The sequence below is a fragment of the Nicotiana sylvestris genome, chromosome 7, assembly GCF_000393655.2.
Source record: "Nicotiana sylvestris chromosome 7, ASM39365v2, whole genome shotgun sequence".
Taxonomy (NCBI): domain Eukaryota; kingdom Viridiplantae; phylum Streptophyta; class Magnoliopsida; order Solanales; family Solanaceae; genus Nicotiana; species Nicotiana sylvestris.
Window position 1 is genome coordinate 96,563,427 of NC_091063.1, and position 25,412 is coordinate 96,588,838.

At 40.0% G+C, this 25,412-nt stretch overlaps 1 long non-coding RNA gene across 1 annotated transcript; it reads left to right on the top strand.

The window, feature by feature from the left end:
- Window positions 1-23,696: 23,696 nt before the first annotated feature.
- Window positions 23,697-25,058, top strand: LOC104218619 (uncharacterized). Its single transcript, XR_709034.2, has 3 exons — window positions 23,697-23,805; window positions 23,917-24,212; window positions 24,903-25,058. It is a non-coding gene; the product is annotated as an uncharacterized lncRNA (long non-coding RNA).
- Window positions 25,059-25,412: the final 354 nt, after the last annotated feature.

Genomic DNA, 25,412 nt, shown 5'->3' on the forward strand with positions numbered 1-25,412 from the left:
CGATTGCTTAAGAATGAGGCTGCTTCTTAAATTATTTTTATGCTAATGGAGCACAAGCCATTCAACATTTATTGGCTACATGGGAGATTAGAGCTGAGTGGATGACTCTCAAGAAAGGTTCTAGTGGGTTTAATTTCTAGGAGGTGGTACTTAAGGATTTATTTAATTTTATTGTGTGGCTAAAGATTTGAGATTTGCATTGGATTGTGCCCGAGAGTTGTAGTATTTGTGTATCATTATTGATTCTACATTGCTGTATTAGAGATATAAAATATATAACTTCAAATTCATATAAATTCTCTTCAGAGTGGACATTTCAATTTGAGATACTATTGGGCGCATGAGAAAGGATTAAATTGGCTTATAGGTCTTAGGATGATATGGTTGTGTGTCGGGGTCACCTGGTGTCATGACCCCGGTTCGCCCTCCGTGAACCATCATGACGGCACCTAGTCTCTACAACTAGGTAAACCTAAAATGAGGAAGATAAACAAATTCGCGGAAGAAAATAATTTAAAATAGAAATAGAGTAATAAAACAAAATTTAAAAGTGCCGCTCAACATATACAATATTTAACTCTCAAAAGCTAGTACATATGCTCAAAACTCGGAAACCCATGAATCACAAGATAAGGATACTACATAGTGCTCTAACTCCAGAATAGTCTAAAACAAAGTAAATACAGAAGGGCTGTAACTACAAGGGAGAATGGAGAGAGACTCCTCAGTCTGCGGACGCGACAAATATATCTCAAAGTCTTCGAAGGGTTGCCTCGCCTCAAGGATGGTAAGTCTGAGTCGAAGTACCTAGATCTGCACATGAAAAACATGCGTAGAAAGGGCATGAGTACACCACAGCGATACTCAGTGAGTGCCAAGCGTAACCTCGGTCGGGTAGTGACGAGGAAGGTCAGGGCCCTACTGAGGTTAAATAAAAATATAAGGTTCGACAATGCAGTAAAAGCAACACAGGATATAAAGGACAACAACACCTACTATATAGGCAAAATACATAGAGAGAAATATGGCTCACTACCAAGAATAACAATCGGGGATCTCCCAGGATACCGTCCTGTAGTCCCAAATATACATAACCAATAGATCTCCCGGGATCCCATCCGGTAGTCCAACATATAGTGCGTGGGGATCTATCGGAATCCCGTTCCGTAGTTCCAAATGTAAATACCTAGGAGGAGCCATACGATACGGAGGAATAGAAATGGGCTGAGTGCCCGACAACAAATCAATGCCAAAATTAATATCTCTATCAGGTGGCATGCCCGGAAGATCAGCTAGAAACACATCGGGAAAATCCTGTACTACTGGAACTGAATCAACTCAAGGGGTATGAATACTGACATCCCTTACATAAGCTAAATACGTGTCACACCCCTTCTCAACCACACGCTGAGCTTTAAGAAAAGAAATAACTCTATTATGAGTGTGATCTAAAGTACCCCTCCACTTTACATGTGGTACACTTGGCATAGCCAGCGTCACAGTTTTGGCGTGACCATCAAGAATAGTATAATGGGGCGACAACCAGTCCATGCCCAAGATGATATCAAAATCTACCATGCTGAGCAACAATAAATCGGCTCTGGTCTCAAAACCACTAAGAGCAACCAAACACGACCGATAAATGCGGTCCACAACAAGAGAATCTCCCACAAGAGTAGAACCATAAACAAGGGAACTCAAAGAATCCCGAGGTACACCCAAATGTGGAGCAAAATAAGAACACACATAAGAGTAAGTAGAGACTGGATCGAATAGAACTGATGCACCTCTGTGACAAACTAGTATAATACCTGGGATGAAAGAATCGGAGGCAACTGCCTCGGTATGGGCAGGAAGGGCATAGTATCGGGCCTGGCCTCCCCCTCTAGGGCAACCTCTACCTCCCTGACCTCTACCTCTAGCTGGCTGAGCAGGTGGGGTAGCAACTGGAGTTGTAACCATAGCCTGAGAACTCAGTGGGGCACGTTGTGGCTGAGAAGTCTGTAGAGGTGCACCCCTCCCAAGTCTAGGGAAATTCCTCACCATATGGTGTGTGTTACCACACTCAAAAAAGCTTTGGGAGGACGTGGTGGCTGTGACTGGCTCGGGCCAGGTCTGCTGGACTAACCTCTGAAAGCACCCCGCATATGAGGCGACTAGATACCAGAGGTGTATAATAAGGCTCCGGAGGCCTAGGAGGAGCTGGAATACCACTGGCTGCAGGAAGAGCTAAATGAACAGGGCGACTCATATAACCCCTACCATGATGACCTGCAGCTGGGGAACGGGCTCCAGAATAATGGCCCGACTCTCGAGACCTCTTGGCCTCCCTCTCCTCTCTATCCCTAGCATGCATACCCTCAATCCTCCTAGAAATACTCTCCACCTGTTGATAAGAAATATCCATCTCCAACTCACGAGCCATGTTAGATCTGATGCTGGGAATAAGGCCCTCAATAAACTAGCGAACCCTCTCGCGAACAGTAGAAACCAAAGCTGGTGCATGCCTAGGCAAACTAGTGTAACAAACTGCATATTCTGAGATAGTCATAGCACCTTGGGCGCCCTCCGTGAACGATCATGACACCACCTAGTCTCTACGACTAGGTAAGCCTAAAATGCGAAAGATAAATAAATTCGCGGAAGAAAATAATTTAAAATAGAAATAGAGTAATAAAATAACGTTTAAAAGTGCCGCTCTGCATACACAATATTTAACTCTCAAAAGCTAGTACATATGCCCAAAATCCGGAAACCCATGTATCACAAGCTAAGGATACTACATAGTTCTCTAACTCCAGAATAGTCTAAACAAAGTAAATACATAAGGCTGTAACTACAAAGGAGAATGGAGAGAGACTCCTCGGTCTGCAGACGCGACATATATACCTCAAAGTCTCAGAAGGTTCGCCTCGCCTAAAGGATGGTAAGTCCGATTCGAAGTACCTAGATTTGCACATGAAAAATATGCGCAGAAAGGGCATAAGTACACCACAGTGGTACTTAGTAAGTGCCAAGCCTAACCTCGGTCGGGTAGTAGCGAGGAAGGTCAGGGCCCTACTGAGGTTAAATAAAAATATAAGGTTCGACAGTGTAGAACAGAACAATATAAATAAGTACAACAATAAAAGCAACACATGATAAAAATGACAGCAACAACTACTACAGAGGCAAAGTACATAGAGAGAAATACCACTCAGTACCAAAAATAACAATCGGAGATCTCTCAGGATACCGTCCTGTAGTCCCAAATATACATATCCAATGGATCTCCCGGGATCCCGTCCCGTAGTCCAACTCATAGTGCGCAGGGATCTACCAAAATCCCGTTCCGTAGTCCCAAATGTAAATACCCTGTACTGGGAGAATCTATCGGGTGCATTCCCGTAGTTCCATATAATTGTGTAGGGGGATCTACCGGAATCCCACACCCGTAGTCCTAGATGTAAATAGTCCCAATGTAAATACACATCAACAACATGAAAATATTCAGAAATGTCAAATTGCATATTAAGGCAAACATGTAGTTCTAGCCTAACATGCTGCACAGAATTCAGGTAAGGCAGTTTGAGCAATTAAATTATTTAGACATGCTTTCCTAAACTAACCACATGCTTAATGTACAAGTAATAAAAACAGGAAAAGAAACATACTAGTAATTACTTAATAAAAAATCGGATTTTCAACAATTAGCACAAGTACCCACTCGTCACCTCACGTACATGGCATTTCAATTAATAATAATACCAAATCCTAAGGGGAAAGTCCCCCACACAAGGTTAGACAAACCACTTACCTCGAACTAGCTCAATCATCCGAAACCACGCTCTTGCCACGAGTACTCGACTCCAAATGGCCCAAATCTATTAAATCCAATTTCATAATGCAAATAACACTTCAAGTAATTGATTCTACAATTAAATCATAAGCTAATACACAAAATTAGGTAAAATGACCAATATACCCCTCGGGTCCACTTCTTGGAATTTCGGTAAAATTTATATTTTCAGAATCCTCACACTTTCACGAGTTCAGTCCTACTAAAAGTACCAAACTCGGACCTCAATTGGTCCCTCAAATCATCACTCAAAGGCCTCTACTTAGTTAAGCCCTAACCCACAAATTACTACTGTTTTTCCTTAATTATTCGTGCTTAAATTGATAAAAATTATTCCAATAACGAGTTTAGGGACCAAAGACCTTACCCCAATGAGCTCCTCTGAAAATCCCTCTTGAAAAGTGCTTCCCAAGCTTCTTCCCGTTTGAAATATGGTGAACAATAGCTAAATTTCACGAAGGCAAGTATTTATATGTTTCTGCCCAGCGATTTCCGCATCTGTGGCCCTGGGACCGCATCTGCGATCCCACTTTTATGGACCAATGGTCACATCTGCGACAATTACTTACTCAACCTAATTCTGCATCTGCGACTCCCCATCCGCAGATGCGGTACCACTCCTGTGGAAATTCTACCACTTCTGCGGCTCCTGCTGAACCTCCCTATTTCCACTTCTGCAATGCCAAATGCTGCTTCTGCGGCTCCGCACCAGCGGTCCCACACTTGCAGGTGTGGTTATGACAGAAAACTAGCTGAAGCTGCAACTCCAAACTCCAAAATCCATCCGTCAACCATCTGAAATCATCCCGATGCCCCCGAGACTTCAACCAAAGACACCAAAAAGTCTAATACCACTGTCCAAACTTATACCAATCCTTAAAACATCTAAAACAACATCGAAACGTCAAATCAACCACGGATTCAAGCCTAAAAATTCCAAAACTCTAAAAAAATACGCTTTCGATCAAAAAGTCTATCAAACCTCGTCCGAATGACCTGAAATTTTGCCCAAACGTCACATTCAACACTGCAGAGCTACTCCAACTTCCAAAATTCCATTCCGACCCTTGGATCAAAATCTCACTATCGAACCGAAAACTTCAAAATTTTGACTTTCGACATTTTAATCCTAAATTAGCTATGGACCTCCAAAACGCATTTCGAACATGCTCCTCACCCCGAAATCACCCAACGAAACCATTGAATTTCCATTCCGAGCCCGTCTTCACACTGTTCCGACTACGGTAAAATTTCCAACACTTAAGCTCTCATTTAGGGACTAAGTGTTCCAAAATTCTCCGAAACTTAAAACCGAACATCCTGGCAAATCAAAATAGCATATATAAATACAGGGAAATTAGTTAATAGGGGGATCGGGGCGTTAATTCTTAAGACGACCGGCTGGGTCGTCACAACCTCCTACACTTAAACATTCATTCGTCCTCGAACGAGCATAAAAACATACCTGAAGTAGTGAAAAGATAAGGGTAACAGCTGTGCATATCCTGCTCGATCTCCCAGGTCGCCTCCTCAACCGGCTGACCCCGCTACTGAACCTTCACTGATGCAATGTTCTTTGACCTCAGCTTTCTAACCTGCCTATCCAATATTGCCACCGGCTCCTCAAAATAGGATAGATCCTTGTCCAACTGGACTGAACTGAAATCTAACACGTGCGATAGATCACCGTGATACCTCCGGAGCATCGAAACATGAAATTCCGGATGAACTCCTACCAAGCTGGGAGGTAAAGCAAGCTCATAAGCAAGCTCCCCAACACACCGCAATATCTCAAAAGGACCAATAAACCTCAGACTCAACTTTCCTTTCTTCCCAAATCTCATAACGCCCTTCATAGGTGAAACCCGAAGCAGAACCCGCTTTCCAACCATATAGGAAACATCACGAACCTTCCGGTCCGCGTAGCTCTTATGTCTGGATTGGGCTGTATGGAGTCTATCCTGAATCACCTTAACCTTCTCCAAAGCATCCTGTACCAAGTCTGTGCCCAATAATCCGGCCTCACCCGGCTCAAACCAACCCACCAGGGACCTACACCGCCTACCATATAAGGCCTCATACGGTGCCATCTGAATGTTGGACTGATAGCTGTTGTTGTAAGCAAACTCCGCCAATGGCAAGAACTGATCCCAAGACCCTCCGAACTCAATAACACACGCACAAAGCATATCCTCAAGAATCTGAATTGTACGCTCGGACTGTCTATCTGTATGAGGGTGAAATAATATACTCAACTCCACCCGAGTACCCAACTCATGATGAACGGCCCTCCAGAACCGTGATGTAAACTGAGTACCTCTATCTAAAATGATGGAAACTAGAATACCATGCAGACGAACAATTTTCCGAATATAAATCTCCGCTAGGCGCTCCGAAGAATAGGTAGTACACACAGGAATGAAGTGCGCGGACTTGGTCAGCCGATCCACAATCACCCAAATAGCGTCGAATTTTCTCAAAGTCCGTGGGAGCCCAACTACAAAGTCCATGGTGATCCATTCCCACTTCCACTCTGGAATCTCTATCTACTAAAACAACCCACCCGACCTCTGGTGCTCATACTTCACCTACTGACAGTTGAGGTATCGAGCTACAAATCCAACTATATCTTTCTTAATCTGCCTCCACCAGTAGTGCTGTCTCAAATCCTAATACATCTTCGCGGCACCCGGATGAATGGAATATTGCAAATTATGGGCCTCCTCCAGAATGAACTCCCGAAGCCCATCAACATTGTGTACACAAATTCGACCCTACATCCTCAATACACCATCATCACTAATAGTCATATTTCTGGCATCACATTGCTGAACCTTGTCCTTGAGGACAAGCAAATGAGGGTTATCATACTGATGCTCCCTGATACGATCAAATAAGGAAGATCGAGAAACCACGCAAGCTAGAACCCGACTGAGCTCCGAAAGGTCCAATCTCACAAACAGGCTGGCTAAGGCATGAACATCCATCGCCATAGGCCTTTCCGATGCTGGTAAATAAGCCTAACTCCCCAAACTCTCTGCCCGACGACTCAAGGCATCGACCCCCATATTGGCCTTGACCGTATGATACAAAATAGTGATATTATAGTCCTTCAGCAACTCTAACCACCTCTTGTGGTGCAGATTTAGATCCTTTTGCTTGAACAAGTACTGCAAGCCCCGATGGTTAGTATAAATCTCATAGGGAACACCATACAAATAATGACGCCAGATCTTCAGGGCATGAACAATGGCAGCTAACTCAAGGTCGTGGACCGGATAATTCTTCTTATGTACCTTCAACTATCTGGACGCGTAGGCAATCACCCTACCGTCCTGCATCAACACCGCTCTGAGGCCAACCCTCGAGGCATCGCAATAGACCGTATAAGACCTTAAATCTGTAGGCAGTATCAAAATTAGGGTTGTAGTCAAAGCTGTCTTGAGCTTCTGAAAGCTCGCTTCACACTCTTCCATCCACTGAAACAGAGCACCCTTCTGGGTCAACCTGGTCATAGGGGCTGCAATTGATGAAAACCCCTCCAAAAAACGGCGGTAGTAACCCGCCAAGCCAAGGAAACTGCAGATCTCTGTAGTTGAGGATGGTGTGGGCCAACTATGCACAACCCCTATTTTCTTCATATCCACCTGAATACCCTCACTCGATGCCACGTGGCCTAAGAACGCCACATAATCTAACCAAAATTCACATTTCGAGAACTTAGAATATAACTTCTTCTCTCTCATAGTCTGAAGCACAGTCCTCAGATGCCGCTCATAATCTTCCCGACTCCAACAATACACCAGAATAGCATTAATAAAGATAATGATGAACGAGTCAAGATACGGCAGGAACACACTGTGCATCAAATGCATAAAAGCTGCTAGGGCATTGATCAGCCAAAATGACATAACAAGGAACTCGTAATGACCATACCGAGTCTTGAAAGCAATCTTCGGGATATCTGGTTCTCGAATCTTCAACTGATGGTAACCTGAGCATAAGTCAATCTTAGAAAACACCCGTGCACCCTGAAGCTAGTCAAACAGATCATCAATACGAGGTAAAGGATAACGGTTCTTCACTGTAACCTTGTTCAACTGGCGATAATCAATACAAATGTGCTTAGAACCATCCTTTTTCTTCACAAACAAGATAGGAGCACCCCCAAGGTGATTCATTGGGCCAAATAAAACCCTTATAAGGCAATTCCTGTAACTAATCCTTCAAATCCTTCAACTCAGGAGGAGCCATACGATACAGAGGAATAGAAATGGGCTGAGTGCCTGAAAACAAATCAATGCCAAAATCAATATCTCTATCAAACGACATGCTTGGAAGATAAGTTGGAAACATATTGGGAAAATCCCGTACTACTGGAACTGAATCAACTAAAGGGGTATCAATACTGACATCCCTCACACAAGCTAAATACACGTCACACCCCTTCTCAATAATATGCTGAGCTTTAAGAAAAGAAATAACTCTACTGGTTATGTGATCTAAAGTACCCCTCCACTCCATATGCGGTACACCTAGCATAGCCAGCGTCACGGTTTTGGAGTGACAATCAAGAATAGCATAATGGGGCGACAACCAGTCCATGCCCAGGATAAATCGGTTCTGGTCTCAAAACCACTAAGAGCAACCAAACACGACCGATAAATGCGGTCCACAACAAGAGATCTCCTACAGGAGTAGAAACATAAACAGGGTAACTCAAAGAATTCCGAGGTACACCCAAATACGGAGCAAAATAAGAAGACACATAATAGTAAGTGGAGACTGGATCGAATAGAACTGATGTACCTCTGTGACAAACCAGTATAATACCTGTGATGAAAGAATCGGAGGCAACTGCCCCGGTATGGGTAGGAAGGGCATTGTATCGGGCCTTGACTCCCCCTCTAGGGCGACCTCTACCTCCCCAACCACCACCTCTAGCTGGCTGAGCAGGTAGGGTAGCAACTGGAGCTGTAACCATAGCCTGAGAACTCTGCGGGGCACGCTGTGGCTGAGAAGTCTGTGGAGGTGCACCCCTCCCAAGTTTAGGGAAATCCATCACCATATGGTGTGTGTTACCACACTAAAAACAAGCTCTAGGAGGACGTAGTGGCTGTGACTGGCTCAGGCCAGGTCTGCTGGACTGACCTCTGAAAGCATCCCACGCAGGAGGCGCACTAGATACCGGAGGTGCATAATAAGGCTCCGGAGGCCTAGGAGGAATTGGAATACCACTGGCTACTGGAAGAGCTAAATGAATAGGGCGACTCATATAACCCCTACCATGATGACTTGCAGCTGGGGCAGGGGTTTCAGAATAATGGCCCGACTCTTGTGACCTCTTGGCCTCCTCTCTCTCTCTATCTAACATGCATATCGTCAATCCTCCTAGCAATTCTCACCACCTGATGATAAGAAATATCCTTCTCCAACTCACGAGCCATGCCAGATCTGATGTTGGGAATAAAGCCCTCAATAAACTGGCGAACCCTTTAGCGAACAGTAGAAACCAAGGCTGGTGCATGCCTAGCCAAACTAGTGTAACAAACTACATATTCTAAGACAGTCATAGCACCCTAGCACAAATGCTCAAACTTTGTGTGCCACACTTCCCTAAGGCTTTAAGGAACATACTCTCTCAGGAACAGATCTAAAAACTGAGTCCAAGTCAGTTAAGCAGCCTCATCCGGACTATCTAACTCACAGGTGCGCCACCACTCATAGACGACTCCTCGAAGCTAGAAAGTACTAAAGGAAACCCCGCTCTATCTTGATATACCCATGGTACAGAGAATGCGGTAGCACTCATCTAGAAATCCCAGAGCATCAACCAATGCTAGACCACTGAATATAGGAGGCTTATACTTCTAGAACCTCTCAAGCCTCAACTGCTCATCCTTGGAAGCTGCTGCCCTGTCCTCGGGCTGATCTCGGACTGCAGGCTGTACAAGAATAATCTCAGGGACCTGCTCAACATGCACTCGCTACTCAGGAGTCTGGGCAGCGGGAGTCTCTGCTCCTCCCCCGGCCTAAGATGTAGCTGCAGCAAGGGAAAGCAACCCTGCCTGAGCCAAAGTGGTGTACATACTCGTGAACTGTGCCAGAGTCTCCTGAAGTACTGGAGTAGTAGTAGCAGTAGGCATATCAGGTGCCTAAACTCCGGCTGGAACTGCTGGTGGTTCCTCGGTGGCAGCTCGCGCAGGTGCTCTGGCTGCACCACGTGCGCGTCCTCGGCCTCTACCCGGCCCCGATCTCTAACGGCTGTAGTAAGGGGTGCGGGCGCTTGATCATCTCGTGTAGTGCGTGTCCTCACCATCTGTGAGAGAATAGAAGACAGAGATTTAGAATTGTGATGTCCAAAATATCGCACGGCAAGAAAATCAAATAAAATGGAAGTTTTCCTAACAGTTACATAGCCTCTCGTAGATAAGTACAAACATCTCCATACCGATAAATGTGACTCTAATAAACCGGCTTGTGATTCATGACTCCTATGAACCTAGAGCTCTGATACCAACTTGTCACGACCCCGGTTTGCCCTCCGTGAACCATCGTGATGACACCTAGTCTCTATGTCTAGGTAAGCCTAAAATGTGGAAGATATACAAATTCGCAGAAGAAAACAATTTAAAATAGAAATAGAGTAATAAAACAACGTTTAAAAATGCCGCTCGGCATACATAATATTTAACTCTCAAAGGCTAGTACATATTCCCAAAATCCGGAAACCCATGAATCACAAGCTAAGGATACTATATAGTGCTCTAACTCCAGAATAGTCTAAAACGAAGTAAATACATAAGGGTTGTAACTACAAGGGAGAATAGAGAGAGACTCCTCGATCTGAGGACGCGGCAGATATACCTCTAAGTCTCAGAAGGGTCGCCTCGCCTTAAGGATGGTAAGTCTGAGTCAAAGTACCTGGATCTGCACATGAAAAACATGCACAGAAAGGGCATAAGTACACCACAGTGGTACTCAGTAAGTGCCAAGCCTAACTTCGGTGGGATAGTAGCGAGGAAGGTCAGGGCCCTACTGAGGTTAAATAAAAATATAAGGTTCGACAGTGTATAACAAAATAGTATAAATAAGTACAACAGTAAAAGCAACACAAGATATAAAGGATAAAGGAAAGCAACAACTACTACAGAGGCAAAGTACACAGAGAGAAATACGACTCACTACCAAAAATAACAATCGGGGATCTCCAAGGATACCGTCCTATAGTCCCAAATATACATATCCAATGAATCTCTCGGGATCCCGTCCCGTAGTCCAACTCATAGTGCACGGGGATCTACCGAAATCCCGTTCCGTAGTCCCAAATGTAAATACCCAGTACTGGGGGAATCTACCAGGTGCATTTCCGTAGTTCCATATAACTGTACAGGGCGATCTACCGGAATCCCACATCCATAGTCCCAAATGTAAACAGATAAGGGGGGGGGAGCTACTGGAATCCCACATCTATAGTCCCAATGTAAATACACAGCAACAACAGGAAAATATTCAGAAATGTCAAATTTCATATTAGGGCAAACAAGTAGTTCTAGCCTAACATGCTACATAGAATTCAAATAAGGCAGTTTGAGCAATTAAATTACTTAAACATGCTTTCCTAAGCTAACCACAAGCTTAATAGTGCAAGTAATAAAAACAGAAAAAGAAACATACTAGTAATTACTTAATGAAAAATCGGATTTTCAACAATTAGCACAAGTACGCACTCGTCACCTCACGTACAAGACATTTCAATTAATAGTAATACCAAATTCTAAAGGGAAAGTCCCCCACACAAGGTTAGGCAAGCCACTTACCTCGAACCAACTCAATCAATCCGAAACCACGCTCTTGCCACGAGTACTCGACTCCAAATGGCCCAAATCTATTCAATTCAATTTCATAATGTAAATAACACTTCAAGTAACTGATTCTATAATTAAATTCTAAGCTAATACGTGAAATTAGCTAAAATGACTAAAACACCCCTTGAGCCCACGTCTCGGAATCTGGTAAAATTTACATTTCCAAAATCCTCACACTCTCACGAGTTCAGTCACACCAAAAGTACCAAAATCGGACCTCAATTGGTCCCTCAAATCATCACTCAAAGGCCTCTACTTAGTCAAGCCCTAACCCCCAAATTACCACTGATTTTTCCTTAATTTTTCATGCTTAAATTGATAAAAATCATTCCAATAATGAGTTTAGGGACCAAATACCTTACCCCAATGAACTCCTTTAAAAATCCCTCTTGCAAAATGCTTCCCAAGCTTCTCCCCGTTTGAAATATGGTGAAAAATAACTAAATTTCTCGAAGGCAAGTATTTATATATTTCTACCCAGCAATTTTTGCATATGCGGCCGTGGGACCGCATCTGTGATCCCGCTTTTGAGGACCAATGGTCGCATCTGTGACAATCACTAACTCAGCCTAACTCTGCATCTGCCACTCCCCATCCGTAGATGTGGTACTGCTCCTGCAAAAATTCTACCGCTTCTGCAGCTCCTACTGAACCTCCCAATTTCCACTTTTGCGATGCCAAATGCCGCTTATGTGGCTCCGCACCTGCGATCCTACACTTGTAGGTGCGGTGATGACAGAAAACCAGCTAAAGCTACAATTCCAAACTCCAAAATCCTTCTGTCAACCATCCGAAATCATCCTGAGGCCCCCGGAACCTCAACCAAAGGCACCAACAAGTATAATACCACCGTCTAAACTTATACCAATCCTTAAAACACCTAAAGCAACATTGAAACGACGAATAAACCACAGATTCAAGCCTAAAAATTCCAAAACTCTAAAAAAATACGCTCTCGATTAAAAAGTCTATCAAACCTCGTCTGATGACCTGAAAGTTTGCACACACGTCACATTCAACACTATAGAGTTTCTCCAACTTCTGGAATTCCATTCCGACCCTCAGATCAAAATCTCACTATCGAACCGGAAACTTTAAAATTTTGACTTTTGGCATTTCAAGCCTAAATTAGCTACAGACCTCCAAAACACAATCCTAACACGCTCCTCACCCGAAAATCACCCAACGGAGCTAATAGAACCATCAGATTTCCATTCCGAGCACGTCTTCACATTATTCCGACTATGGTCAAATTTCCAACACTTAAGCTCTCATTTAGGGACTAAGTGTCCAAAAACTCTCCGAAACTCAAAACCAAACATCCCGACAAATCAAAATAGTAGAAATAAATACGGGAAAAGCAGTTAATAGGGGGATCGCGGTATTAATTCTTAAGACAACCGGCCGGGTCGTCACACCTGGAATCAGTCTTGATTAAGATCTATAGTGTGCTAGGAAAGAGAAGTGCTATATTGAAGGAAAGTCAAGAGGAAATTTGAAGAAGTTGGGTCAACTTAATAGTGGCTTAGATCATCATGGTAATAAAAATAATTAGTTCCTTTGGTATGATAAGGCTATGCAGGTATTTTATGTCAACACTTTTGGGTTTGGTAGTCTGCATGACTTGGTTTATCTAGTAAGATTTAATTTTGATGGCTTGGTTATGTAAAAACGGATTCTAAGAGTTTGTGACAATTTTGACCATGACCTGTAGTTGGTGTCTTCTATAGGCAAGTTTGTTGCATATTGTGATTCTCTCCTGAATTGAGTCAAGTGGAAGGTTTTTGGTCGATGAAGTTTGTATCATATTCGTAATTTAGAGTTGATAACAAGATTCTCGTATTTTTGCATAATAGCATGATAGACATAGTAAACTGTCACTACTAAAAAATCTAATTTTAGTGACGAACAAATCTTGTAGCTAAATAGAGAAATCCATCTCTAATCTCATTTAGTGGCAGATTAGTGACAGATTATTAAGAAATTCTACTAGCTACGGGCGATTTAGCGACAGATTAGCGACGACGTTCGTAGCTAATTTCAGCTTTCTTTAGTAGTGTATGTGGAATTGGGATTGAATGGACGAGGTTGCTGTTTAGTTTTGAAAGGAATATCATGAGTTCTAGATAGCACGAGAGATTTCAGATATTAAAAGAAATGCTAGCAATATCTTGTATCACCTGAGGAGAGTGTGTGTTGCACAATACGCATTGTGTATTGACTTATAGCTGCTCTACTTGTACTATAGAAATGAGTTGGTCGGTAGTTGTTGATGTTCAAGTTTTCCTATTTGGTGCGAAAGGTTATGGGACTATCTCTATGGGGTGATTGTGTATGCGTGACGTATAAATATTTTAAGTAGGAGACTTAGAGATTAGGTATAAATATTCTTGTACTATCGTAGTTTGGAGATTATATTTAGTAGAGACAGACTATACCTTTGATTGCAGACTGTGGAAGTGTGCTCAGGATTCACAACTGATTGATTGTGTCATGGACATGGTCATTGTAGACTTTTGGGGAGGCTATTTATATATTTTGGAATGATTCAAATTGGTTTGGAGTCCCATTGGTAGGCCTAATGAGCATGTATATTTTACACTGGATTGGGTTTATGTACATATCAACATTTTTCTATGGTGTGTCATCAGGTGGAGATAATCTTATTCACACCCTAATGTATTTCATGTGTTATTCTATTATGCTATAATGAGTTATGAGATGACTTGATTATTCACACGCATGATGTGGTCATGTTTATGCCTTGTGGTGATATTTGAGCGAAATGGCTCTTGAGATATTGAATTGCTTATTGCACCTTAGTTATGCTTTGCCTGTTTGTAGTATATTATGCTATCCGTCTCCCCATGGTTGTGTTGATGCACTTTACGTGTTTGTTTTTGGTACACATGTGTTTGTTGATTTTGAGCATTATGGCTCAATGAGTATTCTATGTGGATTGATATGTTAGATCGGGTTATGCACTGCATCGGGATTATGATTTGACACAGTCTATGCTTATTTTGTGTGTCTTTTTTCTCCCTTGTGGGATTGGTTCACGACATGATTATTTTGTTGTTATTTTTATTGAACTTGTTGGACAGTTCTCTTATTTGATTCTCTTTACATTGTTGGTCATATTCGAGTTGTTCCTTGTTTGGCTCACATATTGCGTCGTACGCAGTTCTAGATGGCATTTGATGTGACCTGTCAGTCGAGAAAATTGTACCGGGTGAGACGAGGTTATTGTTGCCGAAATTAGTGCAATGGGATTTGTATAAGGTATGTTTGGAAGAAGAAGACTGCCATTAGTCAGTGAGGAATTTGGCAATAGTTCTTGTCGGACAAGAGAACACCATGACTTTTTGATATGATAGTTGATTATGAGTTTCTATATGTTTCTTTCATTGATAGCACTCTTAGAAAATGTTTGAAACGAGGTTTTAATTGATATGAGGTATATTATCGGTGTCGGATTTAGTAATTAGCAGCTTTTGTGGTCGAAAGATATTGCAATGAGTACAAGAGTTATGTGGTACATCTTGTGGTTATATCTTGGTAGTATATTTATGGCTTGATAAAGCTTGTTGGGATTAATATAGTATATATATACAAGAATCAGATCTTAGAGATCACCAATAGGTATGTATATGATTATCTTATATAGTGATTTGATGGCTTTGGGGTGACTCTTGGCACGTTCGAGGATGAATGTATATTTAAGTTGGGGAGAATGTAATGACTCGCTGTTGATTCGAGCTTTAGCATTTCCATTTGGTGGCTTGAGACCTAGAATAGCTTCATATGATGTATTATGACTTGTGTATGTGAATATTTTTTATGTTCGCAATGTTCGGGATTAACTTGATGGATTGATTCTCAATTTGGAAGCTTTAAGTTAGTAGAGTTGACAAAGGTTTGACTTTCAAGTAAATGATATTGGAATTGAGATTTGATGGTTTAACTAGGTTTGTATGATGATTCTAGACTTGGGTGTATGTTTGAATTTTAATTTGGATGTTCCTAGAAGGTTTTGGCTCTATTATTCGAAAGCTAGCAATTTGAAGAATTAGAGAGTTCATAGGTTTGACCAGGAGTTGATTTTGGTGTTATCGGACGCCTATTGTGGTTTTGACACCTTAGATATGTCATAATGGTTGATATGAACATGTGTGCAAAGTTTGATTGTTATCTGGAATGTCTATGTGTGATTCACACGCATTCGACGAAGTTTGATTATTTGCAACTTAAGAAATGGATTCGATCTTTGATTTTTGGTTTTGATGTTGTTATTCATGTTTTGAGATTTTGGATAAGTTATAATAGGGTATATGGAGTTATTGGACTATTTTGACGGGGTCCCGGGGTGCTCAGTGTGATTCGAGGTGGTTGAGTTTGGGATTGTTGATGCTCTTATTTCGCAATTGCGAACTTTTGGTTGCAATTGCTAACGCATTTGCAAGCTTCTAGTCACAACTGCAAACTTTGGTCACAGTTGCAAACATTAAGTCGCAATTATGAACTTTTGATCACAAATGCAACATCTGCATCTAGGTTATTAATTAGAATTTCAGATTTTAGCTTATTCTCTCATATTTTGAACCCTAGACTTGGAGAGAGGTAAATTTTTAATGAGATTTTAATACAAGATAAGAAGGTTATGGGTCATCGAGATTTGATATTCGCTTTGAATTTTGGGCATGCAGGCCTGGGTTGACTTTTTTTTTGAGTTTTTGAAATTCTTAAGATCGAAGCTTTGTGGATTGGGATTGCTTCTTATATCATTGTTTGACTTACCTGGTTGATGATTTGCTTGTGTTTGCATTATTAGATGTCTAGAGCAAGGTCTTTGACGCGATTTGAGGTTGAAGACTAGCCATACTAGGTAAATGTCTTACCTAATCTTATTGTGAGGGAATAACCCTTAGGATATGTCGTTATTTTTTTTAATTGAAATGCGTGAGAAACGACATATATGCGAGGTTAAGAACATATATACGAGTAGTCTTTAGGTTGTATCATGCCTTGTTTTGGATACCATGCTTCCTGCTATCATGCTTTATATGTTTGTATGACTACGTAAACCTCTTCAATCATGTTAGAGATCATGTGTAGGTTTTGAATCCCTGTTTGAACATAAAACTCATGATTGTATGTCACGACCCAATCCCCACCGTAGGCCTTGATGGCGCTCAATGCTGCCAATAGGTAAGTCAACAATCAATCAATATGCCAACAGATAGTCTATGACCTATTTTAGAATATGTGATGAAATAAATAAGCGAAATCGTTCCTTTTTTAGTAAAGTATTCACATTATCTTCAAAGTCAGAATATGATCAAAATATAAGACCTGGATATCATAACAGAACTGCAATTAAGAACAATAGTCTAAGTCCCCAATGCCGAGTGTCACAAGTGCATGAACATCTACTGGATTATACAATACTACTACAACAACTATCTAGAATAGGAAATAGACAAAATATGATAAATGAATAGGAATGGGACTCTGTGTGCTGCTTATCATAACATGGAATGCACCTCACCACAAATTCTCCTAATCAGCTACACCTACGTGCCTGTATTAACACCAAATGTACTAGTTTCAGTACCTGCACAATTAGTGAGGAAGTATAGTATGAGTACGTAAATCAACTAGTACCCAGTAAATATCTAGTCTAACATCGAAAAAGTAGTGGTGAGGGATCGACATCGACACTTATTAGTGGTCCAATAATCAAAGTACAATAAAAGTAGACAGGTATGAAGCATAGGAAGAGGCAACAAAAATAGATATATATGTAAAACATGGTCCTCAGTAGAAAAATAAATACAAAATCCTCAAATATCGAATATGTAAGGCCCCGTGAAGATTTCTGTTCAAAAATCCGAATCTCGTGGTGTTAAGTTAGGAACATGTGTTATAAATTCATAAGTTCGAACCCTTTTTGGATTGACTATGCACAAAAAGTCAAGAAATAATGTTTTCCAGAAAAGTGCGATTCTGCTGTCGGGAATGTGGTCGCATATCAGGTATGCGGACCGCATAGTCACCGCAAAGTGAGTCAGTGTGTTAGTCAAATTTGAGGTTAAATATACGGTCCATTATGCGATCGCATAACCGATATGCGGACCGCATAGTCATCGCATAATTCCCTTGGAATTTTGTAAGGAGCAGTTCTGCGGTGCATTATGCGACCGCAGAACGGGTATGCGGACCGCATTTCTGCCGCATACCCAGATAGAATGTTCAAATTTTGGGAGCACTTTTGCAGTCCATTCTGCGGGCTGCATTCCACTTTGCGATCGCAAATGCGATCGCAGACCTGGTTCGGGGCTCCAATTTTCTAAATTTTAAACCTGACCCCATTTTAATATAAAGTCTTTGGGGATTCATTTGGGGTCATTTTTCTACTGATTTTAGAGAGAGTTGAGAGAATTTTAGGGAGACAAGGAGGAACCCAACATTCAATCATCCAATCTTGCATCAATTTTCAAGAATCAAAGAACCCAATCACAAGTTCTTCATCTAAGAGGTAAGATTTTATACATTAGACTTCAATTTCGAGTTTGGGGTATAAGATGGGGTATTGAGGTATGATTATTGGGTGTAATACTATTATATATACATGCATGTACAAATTAGGTTTGTGAAAAGATTGTTGAACATAAATAAGTAAAGATTGGGTTGGGGAATGAAGGAAACCTAGTAAAAGAGATTTGAAATCAAGATGCACAACTAGTATTTGATAAAATGCTCAAACGAGTTGAAACCATGAATACCTTCCTAATTTGTGTTCAATTTTCTTATGTCTCAAAGTAGATTGGGATTGCTAGAATTTCCGAAACGTCGTAATAACTTAAGGAAAGCTTAAACAAGGTATGTTTGGCAAAAAAACCCTCCTCTTAGAAATTGAGCTCCCATGGTGCCCGTGTAAGTGTTGTAAGTTCGAAACGTGACTGATGCAATGCTTGTTATGTTAAGTGAATTGATGTTGTGAAAATGTATGTGGTAAGTACTTCTTTATGTGTTTAATGCGCTATTCTTGTAAATGGAAGATGTGTGGAGAACATGATTTATGTGCTAAATGCCTAACTGTCATGCCAAAGTTACTTTGGAACTAACATGCCAAACATGATGAATTTCCTTCTATGCTTATGACTTAAATTGCTTTTGTATATGCCTATGACTTTAAGTGACAAGGTAAATGTTGGAAATGGGAATAATGTGAAACGTGAGTTACGAAATATGGAAATTGTGGCCCCAAGCGCCAGTAAACTAATACATGTGTAGCCGAAGATTGGCATGAGTTGAATAACGGAAAATGGTAACGTCTCGGGGAGATGGCTTAGTCGATCGGGTAGTGATCGGACGCCATGATATATATATATATATATATATATATATATATATATATATATATATATATATATATATATATATATATGTACATACATGGTGGTAATGTATGATGATTGAAACTGGAAGGTGTGAATGAAACCATGGTAATGTCTCGGGGATACGTCTTAGCCGATCGGGCCGTGATCGAACTCCGCTCACAGAAGCGGTGGTAATGTAGATAATGATGCAACAGTGTGGGATGCTCCAATCTAAAATTGCAAGAACTATGTAAAAATCATGTGAACCTCCTTATATTGTTGGCATGGTGCTTATTTGAAATTTGTTGCCTTTACTATTTCCTCTTTACTCTTGAATGGTTGTTCTTTCTAACAGGATGGTGTTTAGTTATACATACTAGTACTATTCCATGGTACTAACGTCCCTTTTTCCGGGGGCGCTACGTTTTTAAATGAATGTAGGTGTCTCCATAGCGGATAGTGCCGATCGTGTGTAACAGAGCATTTTTTTCTCAAAATCTTGGTGAGCCCCTTCCTCCTTCAAGGGGTCATGTGGTACACCTTTTGTTATAGATATCCATTTTGAGGTATAGCCGGGGCCTTATTGCCGGTGTTGTTATCACTATATTTGTATCCTTAGAGGCTCCGTAGACGTTTGCGTGGGTTATGTACGGGTATTGGATAGGTCAATGAATCATGTTGTAACCTTGTACTCTTGCTTTCTCTTAAACTATAACTGTATGGAATCTTGGACACTTAACTACGATTTAATGTTGTGATATAAAATGAATTAAAATGTTGAATGTACTATCTTTCCTTGTCTAAATAAATGAAAGCATGGTTTCCCTATTCATATCGAGTTGGATGGGTAGTGTTTGATGAGGCTTGCTCAGTTGGGTTCACTCGATTGAGCGTCGGTCGCGCCTCCCAAGGTTGGGGCATGACAGAATATTACCTTGAATGGAATATAAATGACAAATGTTAGTTAAAAACGTCCAATCCGAGTCAGGATACTCATATATGCACTGACTACCTATCAAAATATTACGCAACCAAGGCGAACAATCCAATCCTATAAAAGTGTTTCATAGAACTGCCGAGGTAAATGGCCCAATCCCATAAATGTATCTCATAATCCTACTGAGGTGAACGACCCACTCCCATAAGAGTGTATTACATGATACCACTGAGGTCGTACGACCTGATCCATAAATGCATCTCATAATACTGCCGAGGGACAAATGGGTCAATTCATAAATATATCTCAAAATTTTGTCGAGGCGAACGGCCCACTCCCAAAAGAGTAGTGATGAAGCGATCAACCCGATCCCATAAAATAGCAAAACTTTTGATGGACATCAACCTAACTCACGAATATTTGTGCGAGCTAAGAAATCAAAAAAATCCGGACAAATAAGTACAACATGGGAGTAATCCATGAGAGAAAATATAATTTTTGCGGCTAATCAAGTAGCGTGATATGTTTCTAGAATAACAAAGCTCGATACTCTATGCAAGCCTAGTCTCAGTCTACAACATGAACTAAAATATTTAAACAGGTAATAATAACTCCAGTAATACAATTAAAGCATGTTGTGTGTCAAAGTCTACTCGGACATAAATAAGAATCTATCATAAGACGCTCGTCACCTTATACGTGTGTAGCTCCCATAACCCATGGCATATAGCAAATAAAGCACATACGAGGATAAATTCCCTCTAACAAGGTTAAACAAGAGACTTGCCTTGCTCTAAAATCCAATAATCGACTCCACACTTCTACAATACGTCAAACCAATGCCAAACAATCTAAAACTAGCAAAATAAGATGCAAACCAATCAAAACATACTCAACAACTCATAATTTAACAATTAGAACTAATTCTCAACCCCACACGAATAGTCAATAAAAGCAAGCCCAAGATTACGCACTCGAATTCTGAAACTTCTCAAAACTAAACGTTACCCATAGCACCACGAACTCAAATATATAATTTACTCTCAATTTCACATCCAATTTTGTGGTCAAATACTCTTTTTATCAAATTCTAGGTTTTCAACCAAAAATTCCCAAAATAACAAACAATCCCTACCAATTTCCATGTTAAATTTCATATATAGTCCATGTATTTAGCTCACAATAAGTTGGAATAACTTAGCTTATGATAGATGGCGAAAATGATCTTCAAGAATTACCCAAATAACCCTAAATGTGCTCCAAGAACTTAAAAATTAAAAAATAAACTCAAAATTTCAAAATTGGATGTTTAATACCCTTGTCAGGCCTCCTTCTACGCATTCGTGATCACTAGGCATGCAATCACGGTTAACAAATATTCCAGCATCATTTTCTTCATCACAATCATGATGTACAAATTTTGTTTTCCTGTACATAAATACCCTTCGGTATAATGGCCATAACATGTTGTACATAATTATAAATTATAAATGGTTGATTTACTGTAAGCTAGATTCAAAGACCTATAGTTTTTATTTTTGGATCATCCCAAAATTCCTTATATATTTCAAGATATAAGCTCTCGAAATCAAAGCACTGACAGTAGAAAATTTCTTTTACGCGATCACAACATTACCTTCCGCAATTGCGATTCACAAGTACTGAAATGCACTTTGCACTGTACGATCGCGGTCCAGATCTACGATCGCAATTTACAACCTTGTGATTAGTTATCAAGATCTCAAAAGGCCTAAAAGTTATAACGATCCAGCCGATCATTTTGATTATTCGAGCCTCGTTCCCCTATTTAATGCTCTACTTATGTATATGTGTTGTTATGTGACTTGCGTGGATGGTTGGTCTGGGTTTGGTAAGGTTTTGGAGTGAATTAGAACGCTTAATTCCATGGTTAGAAGCTCAAGTTATAAAAGTTGACAGAGGTTTGACTTTTGTGTAGACGACCTAGAATGATATTTTGTTAGTTTCAATTGGTTCGCATGGGGATTTTAAACTTAGGTGCATATCTGGATTTGAATGTGGAGGTTCCTCAGTTGACTTTTTCAAATATGATAAAGATCAAACATTTTTAGTATTATGAGGGTTCTATAAGCTTGTTTTGACTTATTTAAATATTATTTGACTAGATTCGAGTTGTTTGGAGACTTGTTCTAAAAAAAGAGGTATTGGAGGGATAATTTATTCTGGAAAGAAGTAAGTATCTTGGTTAACCTTTATTTGAGGGAACTAGCTTATACTTGGGTCTATTTTGTACTTGCTAAATGTATTGGGGGCAACATATATGCATGGTGACGAGTGTATTGCCATGGTTTAAGTATGCGGGTATAATTAGCCTTATTCATATCTTGTGTTCTTTATGTATTATTTCTTTTATGCTTTAAATAGTTTGTGAAACTTCTTGATTTTTACATACATTTTAATAGCTACGTTTAAGCTTTGTTGAGATACTTGAACATTGTTGTTCTTGAAATGTTAGCTCGCCTAGTGGTGCAAATCTATGATTATCTCTCACAAGTGTATTATTCTTAATTAATCTTCTTGATATTATTTATGCTTCCTACCTTATTTCGTACTGCTTTATATAGAGATTTGGTAAGGAATGTGAATTGCATCAAGGGTGTCTCCGTGCAAGTGAGTAAGAGTAATTTACGTACGAAGGGTACTTCTGTGCTTCTTGATATTATTATTATTATTATTATTATTATTATTATTATTATTATTATTTCATAAGGGTGTTTACTTGCTTGGTAAGGAAGAGTATAACAATAACAACAACAACAACAATAGCAACAACAAAAAAAAAAAATAACATCCAGTAAAATCCCACAAATGGGGTCTGGGGATGGTAATGTGTATGCAGACCTTACCCCCACTCCGGAGGAGTAGATAGGATGTTTCTGGTAGACCCTCCGCATAAGATGATTAGCAAGGAAGAGTGATATGTATATATGTGTTACACCCCATATTTTTATACGTGCAAGTACGCCTTAAGTAAATTGATATAAAATTGGAAATGAGATGTTACGTCTCGCATTTTTGTACGTGATGTTTCGTCGTAAGTTAATCGACGTAAGCTCGGGAATAAAACTATTTTAGAATTATAAGTATTATGCTGTTTCCAATAAGGGATAAGTAAATTCGTGAAGGTGAGAGGGCAAGCAAATCAAAGAAAACGAGTTTCGTCGAAGTTTGTCAATTTGGGATAAAATACGGCCCGAGCTATAATACCTGGTATTTATGGACTAGTATCATACAAGGTACCATATGATCATGATAGTAAGGTGTATAAGGTGTGTTAAAAGAGAGTAGTATTTTAAATAATTTAAGATAATTCTTAATTATGTGGGTAATTGGTTAATTATTGGTTAATGGGAGACTAACTAATTGATTAAGAAATTAATGGGTGGTTAAGGCTTTTGGATAAGCCCCAACGTGGCAGCCATTACTATGCCCATATATATGACTCTTAAATCATTGCAAGGTGGCATAGTTAGATCAATTTTGGTGGCCAAGTCTTTCAATGTGGGGCCCACACCACAAGACTTAAAAAGACCTATCTAAATCACTTAACTAGGTGCTTATATCTCCATAGTAAGGTGATATATTACAAACTTAATCCCTACATGTGTACTACAACACACTAAATAATTCAATACTGTGGAAAGGAAGGGAAAATAGGAGATGAAAGCATAAGATTTGGAATCTGGAAATGATAGGAAAATCAAAAGTCATATAAGAAGTTGTACATGGCCACTCACTTTTGTAAGTATTCGTTTACTTGGACATTGGGCAAATTTCAACCAGGTTTATTATAATTGATGCTTTGGCAAGGAATTTTCAATGACGCATTTTTTACCTTTATCTTTTTCTTAGGGAGGGAAAATCAAAGCTTGGAACATGAGATTATAAATACCAAACTGTTTTTGAAGAACTACCTAGAATATGAACTTCAGCAAGTCATACAAAATCATTTTGGGTAATAGTAACGTGAGGATTTTCAAATTCAACAAGATTTCTTATCATCTTAGCAACATGGGATTTGCGATTCTAGGGGAGTACGACCTAATCTTTCTCAAGAACATCATAGGGATTTTTCCCTACTTCGATCCGCTGTTACGTGTTTTTACAAAAGACGTGTGCTAGAGGGGTTGTCAAAAGAATCAACCGAGGTATATTAAGGCTATCCCTTCTTTCTTTTTGGCATGATCTATATGACACGAATGAAATGAGAAAATGCACAAATTCCATAAATGACTCTATTCATAGAAATAATAGAGATGTTGATGTTCTTGATTCCCTATGTGTCATATTATTCTATCATTTGTTCATGGGTCTCAAAAATACGTAAATTGGTAAAATTTATTTCATGATATTAGTCAGAGGCATAATGGTCTTATGATGTACTGAGAGATTTTATTAACATATTTTCACATGCATTTCATGCATTTACATATGCACATTGACCCATGATCAGATGACGTTATATTCGCGTATATATATGTATATATATGTCTATGGGATATGGGAAAGGTTATGGCGTTATATACGCACCACCACCTGATCAGCTAGTATACGTTGATGATTTTGCTCACAGGTGCCGAGATGATATGATGGGATGCCCTCAGAGGCTTGATGATGTTATGAATATATGTACCTATGCACGGCATGACATTTATACATATATGCATGACATTTCAAATATTAAAGGATTTCACAGAGCTATTCAGATTTACATGTCTAGTCTTTTACTCCATATTTCTCTCATATCTATTATCTACTGATTTTCATTCCTTACATACTCGGTACGTTATTTGTACTAACACCACTTTTGCCTGGGACGCTGCATTTCATGCCCGCAGGTCCCGATAGACAGATCGAGAGTCCTCCATGTAGGCAACCAGCTCAGCGGAAGATGTTGGTGCACTCTATTTGCTTCAAAATTATTTGTTTGTCAGTATAATTTAGATATGTATTGTTTGGTATGGCGGGGATCTGTCCTGACCTTTATGATATTATGTATTCCTAGAGGCTTGTAGACATATGTCATGTATATAGATTCTTGTAGGGCCTTGTTGGCCTATATTTTTGTCACGACCCTAAATCCGGACCTGGTCATGATGACGCCTCTCGTGAAGACAAAGCCAACCGACACATTCTCATTCCAATTTTAAGGAATTAAAATAATAAGTATTAAGTCTTAAACATGATAAAATACCAAAATAAGCAGTGAATAGTACGATTTGCGGAATTTAAAACCAACACAGCCCGACATTGGGGTGTTACTAGTCATGAGCATCTATCAATGTACCACAAGTCCAAAGCGTCTACAAAGCTATTATAGAATCACTAACAAGAGAAAAGAAATGAGA